The following is a 9,667-nucleotide window of genomic DNA, read 5'->3' on the forward strand; positions in this document are numbered from 1 at the left end:
AATCATCTGCCATTGTCTGCGAAAACAGATAAATATGGGTTGATCAATATCAATTGTTCCAGAACTCAAGTTCAGGGAGTGGGAGAAAGTCATATTGCTGAGAGGTGAATGGAGACTCATTTATTGAGTTTAATCCCCAACCCCCCTCGCTCTCTTTCTCTTTCACTCTTTATTTGTGCTTTAATGGTGGAGTAGCCAACATGATAAAGAAAGATTCATATTACTGCAACAATATACAATCTATCACATATCTTATTTCCAAGAAAAAATTTTAAATATGTGAAAAAAAAGATTCCTCTTTAGGTAGGAAGTGAAAAGTTTCTGCCCTTCTTGTTGCTTTGACGTTTTACAGAAAGCTTTTGGTGCCAGTAACAGTTTTAAAAGATATATGAACTATTTTGAGTCCAGTTGTGGCAATAACACTTGTGTATATAATCGTATGTTCCAATATCTAAAAGTAAAGTAAAAGTAAAATGTATTTTCATTTTCATAGCACCTTTTCAGAAAAGTCACAAAGTGCTAAACAAAATATTTTTATTTTCACCACACATTGATTGACAGCCTGAGTTGGCTGTGTGATGAGGCTCCCTGGACTCCACGGGGAAGTTCTATGACGTGTACCGTGCTGCTGAAGCATTTGTCAAAGCCCAGAACGTGAGGGTGGCCCACTTTAAATTACAAGCATCTACAAATGCAAATATTGACCGTGTGTCAGTTTGTACATGCGCTCATGTAGCGTTTCAATGGCCAAACACACACACACACACACACACACACACACGGATATACACAGCCAGCTCACACAGATTAGCTGCTCAGTGTAAACAAAACACCGCCTGACCCATTCAGAGCCCGGGGCCACATGCAGAGACCCCACACGGAAAATTAGCCTTGCGCTAAAAGCTTTTGGGAATCAATATTGCACAGTAGCTGCATCCCATCCCAAAGCCAGCGGACGAGCGCCTCCTTTTTCTCCCTCCTTCATAGACACAGCCAACGTGCATGAAAGCAACAGTGACACTCGAGGTGATCGCACCCGTATACCTTTTACGGGTTAAAATATTAATATTTGTTTTGATTTGGTCGGCAGGGTGGAAATCCGGCGGGAAGACGGCTTTTTAATCTGTCACCTCTGCAGACAGGACTGGAAATATGACAGACTGGCAGAGAGAAATATGTTCATAGGACATTTCTCCTGTATTGCAAGGAGAACATTTGAGGACATGGCTTATGCTACACGCTGTCAGAAAAACGTTGTTCTGAGCCATGATGTGACGCTGGTTTACGGTACCACATTATTTGACAGACAACACCACAGAAACATACCAAATCCAACAAAATGCAAAAAACTAAGCAGAAAATACACAATTCTCTCTCATCTCTATGACCAAAAGATAGTTGTGGCTGTACAGTTTCTGTTGATCTTTGTGTTTCCAGAGTTTCTGCCGGAGTGACAGTTGGCTCTTTGATGCAAGATGCCTATAAATAATCAATTGGGCTCCCCAGTGAGAAGTTCCATAAGGCTCTAGGCAATTAGGACCTGGTTGTCCTGCCTTAACTCTCCATAAACCACCAGACCTGGCAGACTGTGGATGCAAGGCAGGTCAAGGATGTGCCAGGCTTATAACTGTCTAATATATGTTTCACTGGGTGGGGAATCAGGATTTGTGCCTTTTCAGCATATAAAAGTGCCAAGATGCTTAATGCAGTGTTATTCCGTTCTCATCACCAGGTGTACCGATTGGTCGTGTACAAAAAGTGTGTGTCTTCAAATCTGAATCAGTCTTTTGTCAATTCTCAGTGATATCAAATTGCCCACGTAGACTGGCATTTATGCATTCTCCAATCAAACATCTCACCTATTTATCCCCATAAAAACAACGTTTTGAAATGTTTGCTGAAAAACACCTGCTATAAATATCACTAATTATGGTCAAGCCAAAAGTACAACTATCCAAGTCCTGCAGAGGTTTGCGGTCATTTGACTGCTAAACAATGAGAGTCATGAAAGCCTTTCTTATCTTACGGTCAGAATACGTTTTTAGGAAAGCTTAATCTAAGCGACACGTGTTTCTAATTTTAACATCAGAAATGTCCGCGTGTCTGCCTGCCTGGCCTCTTCACCTATCTTTGAAAGTGCTCAACCGATCTTCTTCACACTCGGTGGGTTTAGCCGGGGGGCCTGTGGATGTGCAATGTCAAAGTTGAGTGTCAATCCTGAGTGCCGAGCAATAAACCCATTCCAAATGTTCACACGCACCGGGCTGGCACTGCAACCCTAACCTACAGATTAAGACAAGACCACTTTTGCTTTAAGCCATATCCCAATAACCCCACTTACAGAGTATATTCTTTTCACAGTACACGCAACAATTTACCGTCATGCAGACAACTCTTAAGACGGAAGGGATTGTTTTATACGGCGTCCTCCAGAAGCAGAGATGTGGAAAGTGGACCAGAGTCTTAAAAGCAGCAGACAGTCTTATGTTCATTCTTCTCGTGGGTGGTTGCAAAACCATCGTGTCTTACCCACTCAAATATGAACAGGCACAGAAGTTCAGAGTCAATACAATCCCACATGGATGGAGCACATGGATTCCCTTCCCAGCAATGATTTTAACGGAGAGAAACAGGGCAGAAAGAAGTGGTTTCAATAATCACAGATGTACCCTGTGCACATAAAATGCTCTTATTAGAGGATACAAGGAATATGTTGTTGACATTGACTGGAGGCAACGCTGCAACAATTAAATGATGAAATACTTTATTTACAAATGTTGAAAAGCTTTCTATTGTGTAATTTATTCCTAAATGCATCCCTTATTTTACTTGAGGAACATATATCTCTAGATCTATGTAGTTATTATTCATAATTCATTACAACATTTTAATCTGATACTAAATATCGTTCAGATAATTGAACCTTATTTTTTTTCTTTAACAGGTAGTCAGCTGTTGACTAGATTTGGATGTTGATATAACCCATTAATACATGGGACTAAATTAAAGTGGGATACAATCTTAATAAGACAATTTAAAACGACTTAAGTCTCTTGCTTTGAATTTGTTTTCTGACACGTATTTGCCACAACAACAATGCAGAATATGGCCTGGCATACTGCCTCTATACAGTAATAAATATTTCACGCTGTTTACTCATTGCTGCCTTTAAACCCAAAAGCAGTCTCTCTTTGTGTGTGCTTTTATGCACGCACATGCATGCAATATTGATAAAAGAAATCCAATGGAGTTATATAAGGGAAAATTATTCCCCTTTAATTAAAAAAGAGAAAACTGCCTCCTAATTTATTTGCACACGTGGGAAGTGAAGGTAAGCAGTCATTCATTAGCACATACAAATCAACCCATATGATCGCTTTCAACCAGAGATAGAAAGCAGGTTGAGGGGCAAAGAAGCCATCTATCCCTGAGCTTTCACTATCGATCTGCATGTGTCCTCCGTGAGGGAACCATGCTGTATCTGGGTCACAATCCACTGCAAAGGCAGTATGACATGTCAAACTACAGCTCTGATTTAGGGTGTGATTCATCCAAACATCACTCAAAAAATCTGAAACCGGTGTGTGTGTTTGTGTATGCGTGTGGCCTTAGGCGTGTGCTTTGGAGTGTGTGTGTGTGTGTGTGTGTGTGTGTGTGTCTGTGTGTGTAAATATGCTAAAATGGAATGGTCAATGGAAAGATGTGTATGCGGTTGATGTAGGTCAATTATTTTTTGTTAACCTTTTCAACAACTATTTCTAGAAGCTTGAATATCAAAAGATCATTTAATGATTTCATGTACCAGACAATTGATAAATTAATCCATTTTCATCCAAGATAGATCATGTTGCTAAGCTCCTGTCTAAGCTCTGGTAGAAACAGCATCATGTATGAAGCATAGAGTGGCTCCTGGTGGATATAAATGCACAAACTTAAAATGAAGTAAAACAATCAATACTCTAAAAATAATCATTTCAGCAATGTCATTTTTCACAAAGTCTGCGAAAACATTACATGGTCCTTGTTTTCACTCCGAACACGACTCTCCTCCCTCCCCCCACCTCTCTCTTTTCTTTTGCTTATCCCCTTCCCGTCTGTTGTCGATGTGTCGTGACGGTCTGCCACGTGCAGTAATTACAGTACAGCAGTGGGAGCTGCGCGGTAGAGAGAGAAGCGGCGGGTTAGACGTGACCGCACGGGTGCAAAAAATGCATTTCAGAACTATAGGCTTCTGCGTTCCATTGATAGAAACAAGAGCACTGTGAGACACGTAGGTAATCCAGACTCACAATATGTCCACTTTGTCTAAAACGCTGGGATCTCTCACACACTCACACACAAACATGTTAATGTACTGCCTATTACCAAAGCAATGACAGCACTCACACTGGGCTGGGAGCAGTGAAGAGTTTATGATGTGGGGAATAATAGCTGCAGTTAATGATCAAATGCACCTCTGAGACAATGTTGTCAGAGTCAAAGGGTGAACACTTAATAACACGAGAATAAGGAAAGCACATGCAAGCTTACGGTGGTGCGGAATGAGTTACAACACAACTCACATTCGCTTGCACAGTTACTAGACAAACCCGACAATTAACATGTCACTTATGACACCAAGAGGAATTGTACTTTTCAATTTTGTGGCTGGGTTTCTACCACAAATATTGTTAGTGGTTGTTGACAGAATGGGGGGAATTGCAGCACTGAGAGTTTAAAAAAAGTTATTACCGAAGATACTTTTGGGCATCAGTTCCAAATGATGTTATGTTATCAACTGCTGCTGGTAGCAAGTGTCTGATTAAGTTATATGTTAAAAACATGTTTGAAGCTTTTCCTCTATGGCTTATTTTAGATTTGCAGTTGTGACAAATTGCAGGCTTTGTGTATTTTCCTCATGCTGAAGTGTCATGTAACCTGTGTACGTGAGTCTGTATGTTTGTGTGTTGTTGTGATATCTGGACCGCTGCCTGTTGATTTAAACATGACACGGCCCTGGCTGATCAGACACCAGGTCTAATGGCAGGTTTTCACTAAGATACCGCTCACTAAGCCTGCATGGGATAAAGTAAAACTAAGTGCTTTTCCATTCTTGATCCAATGCATATTTTGGAGCATGGGCCATCATCATTACCACATGAACCTCCTTCCCTCTGCATACTTCTCCACTGCCTCCCATCAAACACCCTTTATTCTACTTTTCATCACTACATATAGCACAAAATGAATATGCGAGTGAGACGGGTTGATCCAGAAACCTGACCTCACAGTGGATTAAGAGCTCCAGTGGTCGAGATGAATGGGGACTAATGAGGGGCCTTGACAGTCTTGGGATTGACTTTATACGCATAATAATGTATTTATGCCTAATTCTATTCCCTGGATAATTGACAGATGTACTGTTACTGTATATAAGGTCATCTTCCTTAGCTCTGAGAACAGAAATATGCAGATAAAAGTTTTAAAAAAACAGGATTAAACTGCAGCAGGGAAGTCAGTGGATAAAATTTCCAGTGCAGAGTGTGTCAGTCACTCCATTGTATCTGCCTTGTATAAATGAGTTTGCATTAAGGTTTTAATTAAGTTTCTTATTTTAACTTAAAATATAGCAGTATTTGACTGGCATAATTGTAAAAGTAAATATGATTCAGCAGCGTTATAATGATGAACACACGTTTTAATGAACTGTTAGGGGACGAAGGACACTCTCAACTTAATAAAAAGGCTTTAAAAGATGCTTTTTTGGACCCGCATTCTTAAAAGATACAGCAGACAGGTGCAATACCATTCGGCACTAAGAGGATATCTCATATACACAAATTTCTATTCTACTCTCAAAAACACATGAACATGTAAATCACACAAAACCACCTCCCCAAGCCTGAGGCTCCATAAGTGTATTGGAAAAGGTAAGAAAAGGAATAATTCTGCCCCTGAGTGGTGTCAATACCCTTTGCCAATGGTAATTACCTGTCGCTTTCTTAAACTGACAATTTTCTGTGTGTAAATATCTTTATTAGTACTCGCAGACAGCGTGTAAATTAAACAACATATTGGGCCTGTATTGTATCTTCATGAACAAACCCTAAAAACGAGACCAGAATGAATCTCTGATAATCTCTTCACTGTAAAGTATTAGTCCAGCAGGAGAAGAGAAAGAATTAAATATCTACAATGCTCACTCGCCTTTATGTACGCAAACATTCCCAGATTGAGGTGACAGATTTAGTATAAAAATGTTCTTTAGTGGGATCACTTCTAAGCCCTCCAGGCTTACGGAGGCTTGGAAGGGGAGAAAAAGACAGAGAGAACGAGGGAGAGCAAGAGCGGAAGAAGGATCAGGGACGAGAAACTGGAATGAATAAGGCAACAGAGAAATAAATCAAGCTACTTTTCTCAAAAGAAGCACGTCTGCCTCCTCTAAAGTGAGGTATGGTTATGAACAAAATCTAAAAACATACAACTTAATGATCATCAAAGACTCTTAATGAATTTGGGGTTGGCGGTAGGAGCTGATAGTGGACAGGTCATATATGGACTCCATGCAGCTTTTCCAATGTACATGCAAGCCAGATTGTTCATTTAGAATCATTTTAGATCAGTTCAGCGCTATGCATGGCTGTGATGGAAACTAATTTATCTGGTAGATTGTGTGCTGGTGTAATCCTCAGAGCCCCGTTGGGAGAGCACAGACCCCAACTAACGCTCACGTACACAGACTTAGTGTTGAGGCATTTGTTAATCTTGTAAACGTCCTTTCGCCGCTCCCTCATTAATTCAGCCCAGAGGATCACAGAGAGGGAGAGAGATGAATAAAGACAGAGAGAGAGAGAGAGAGAGAGAGAGAGAGAGAGAGAGAGAGAGGGGGAGGGAAAGAAGCAACCATTTGAAGTGGAGTCAATTAACCAGCAGTCGAAAGGCAGGCCGAGATCTTTCCTCTCTTTCACCGATATGCTAAAGAAAATCATGCAAATCTCTTCCCTCAAATGCTGCACTTGGAACAAATGGTCAGGAAACGGTCTTATATCTGCATTTCAGAATTACTACTTAAAATTCTTTGTGTATCCTTGTGTTTGTAACCACTTTGTATAAGAAAGTGGGCAATACACATGAAGACGTATCAGACCTAAAACCAAACCTCTTACCAAACCAAACATTAAAGAGATTTTGTTTTTTTCTACATAACTCAGCCTCAACCTCAACTCATGGAATCCTGTGGGTAGACGAAAAAACAATGACAATACGGGGGCCTTGGTGGGATTGGAGGCACAATTACACAAAGTGTTTGTAAAGTATCATACACTATGAAAGTTGGAATAATTTGCCAATGACAAAAAGTGTCACAAACTGCTCTCTCTCTCTCTCTCTCTATATATATATATATATATATATATATATATATATATATATATATATGGTGAGGTTGCATGTGCACGCCGGTCTGGCAGAGAGACCACTGAAATCAGAGTAGACACTGAGACAGATGGTGATTTCACACCAGCATGGGAGAGGAAATGGCTGTTTAACATCAAAACTCAGCACGTTACTTTGAAACCAGCTGGCCAGGCACAAAATAGGATCGTGAGTCTGGGGAAGCAGCCAGGCTTTTAAGCAGAGACCTCGGAGAAAAAGCAAACCAGGCCAGTTGGAAAGCTGCCCCGCCGTACTCTGGTTTAAGTTATCTGCATGATTAAGATTCAATTTGCGTATTTTGGAAAAAACGTGACTAAGACAAATGATCAATGGTGAGAAGACGAAACCTGGGAAATGAGCAAACAAACATTCAAAACCAAATTCTATATGGGTATTACATCATTTTATCTTATCTTATCTATCACGAATGGTAGATTAAATATTTAACATCCATTCACTTTCCCCTCTGTGCCTGTATATGCATTACAACAAGTAATTTATTACTACAATGAATGTGAGCTTAAAAAAATGTAGCTGTAAAATCTTTAAATTGCTTGACTAGAACATTTTTAAGAAATTTCTATTTTTTAAATAAAAAAAGGAATCTTACAAATTAAGAGTATATATATATATATATATATATATATATATATATATATATATATATATATATATATATATAAAGTTAAATATACTACTACTGTGCCTTTGATGGTGTAATTCCATTATATTGAACATGGTGGAACATTAGGGTGGTGTGGGAGAAATAAAGTGAGTACATGTGTGGTTTCATAAGTTTGGGGTTAAGAATTACAAGCCTAATGTCTCTAAGGGAAAAATTACTTCGCTATTTACATTATTATATATTTCCTGTCCAAGAAATAAAGATAATATCTTAACAACATCTCTAATCCTTCATCTCAAAAGGCCTATCTACCAACCCAAAAGTAGATGAGATGCATGAAACAGACTCGGGTTAAAAGATAGATGAAGTCATCATGCATATTTAACAAGGACATGAAAACGCCTCAAATGCAAAAGCATTGTGCTTCTGATGCCTGCAATTTAAACAGCATTAAGACAAATGCTTTATCTTTTTTAAATTTTGTCAAATTTATTTGAATCATCATTCATCTCTGTCCCATTTCCCAATGCTTTGACATACAGGCACAATTTAAATAATATAACACATGTACAGACACAACTTTGACATTACTTTTAATCAAAGCTGTATTGTGTGAATCACATTGTTTAAGCGTTAGAATGGGGTGTTTCTTTTTTGTGTTTTGAGACTATGTTATTGGAAATGCAGAAAGTATATATCGATTGTAACAGTATTTATTTTATCAAAAAGGCTTTCTACACAAAATAAGGCATAAATATGACAATGTACTCAAAAAGAAACTTTTAGAGTGGAACATAATTTTAATTCAGTTTTGGAATTGTTTTAATAAAATACTTACTTTCATTTTTCAAACCTTATTGTTTACATTTTACACCTTTTCATTTGCTCATTTTGTATTTTTAATACATTGTTATATTTTTCATTGGAACTTTCAGCTTCAATTTTAGCTTTTTTTCAAATGATTGAAACGATTGACCTATTTGGCTCCTCATATCCAGAGATTTCTTCATTATTGGCCCAAAAACAAAAACTGTTTTGTTACAAAATATGTTTGACTCTAATTCCCTTTAGCATTTTCTGTTTTAAAAAAACTCCCACAGCTCATGTAACCTGATTGTGTATAAAAACATTAATTAAATTGGTGCATTTCTGTGAGCATCACATCATTTCACTAAAAAGGCAACACAGCACCGAGTACCATGAATTGGTGCAAGCATGTAACAATAGCAAAGCTGAGAGACACAGAGACACGTACCATGATGAGCCGTGGTCAGTCCAGCTCTCTGAATGGATGCACTGAGAACTCAGAGGTCTGCCTGGAGTCAGTGGACGGGAGAAACAAACCTGTTCATGTGCACAGCCTACTGTGGGAACGCAGGATCTGGAGGGAGACACGCAGCGTTGAGAATTAGCAGAGGTAATGGGATCCCGGCTGTCCATCTGGCTTCATCCCAACACAACGCCACAGGCTATAAATAACACCTCAATAGCTAATAGTGGGGATTTACTAATTCCGTCCCTCCTCAGAGAAGATGTTGTGTGTTCATGCAACAAAAGGAAAACAAATGGATATGGCAATGACAGCTCTGACCACAACAATTGCCTAAGGCTTCATCAAAACAGTAACTC

Source organism: Gasterosteus aculeatus, chromosome X (genome assembly GCF_964276395.1).
Source record: "Gasterosteus aculeatus chromosome X, fGasAcu3.hap1.1, whole genome shotgun sequence".
In the NCBI taxonomy this organism is placed as follows: Eukaryota; Metazoa; Chordata; class Actinopteri; order Perciformes; family Gasterosteidae; genus Gasterosteus; species Gasterosteus aculeatus.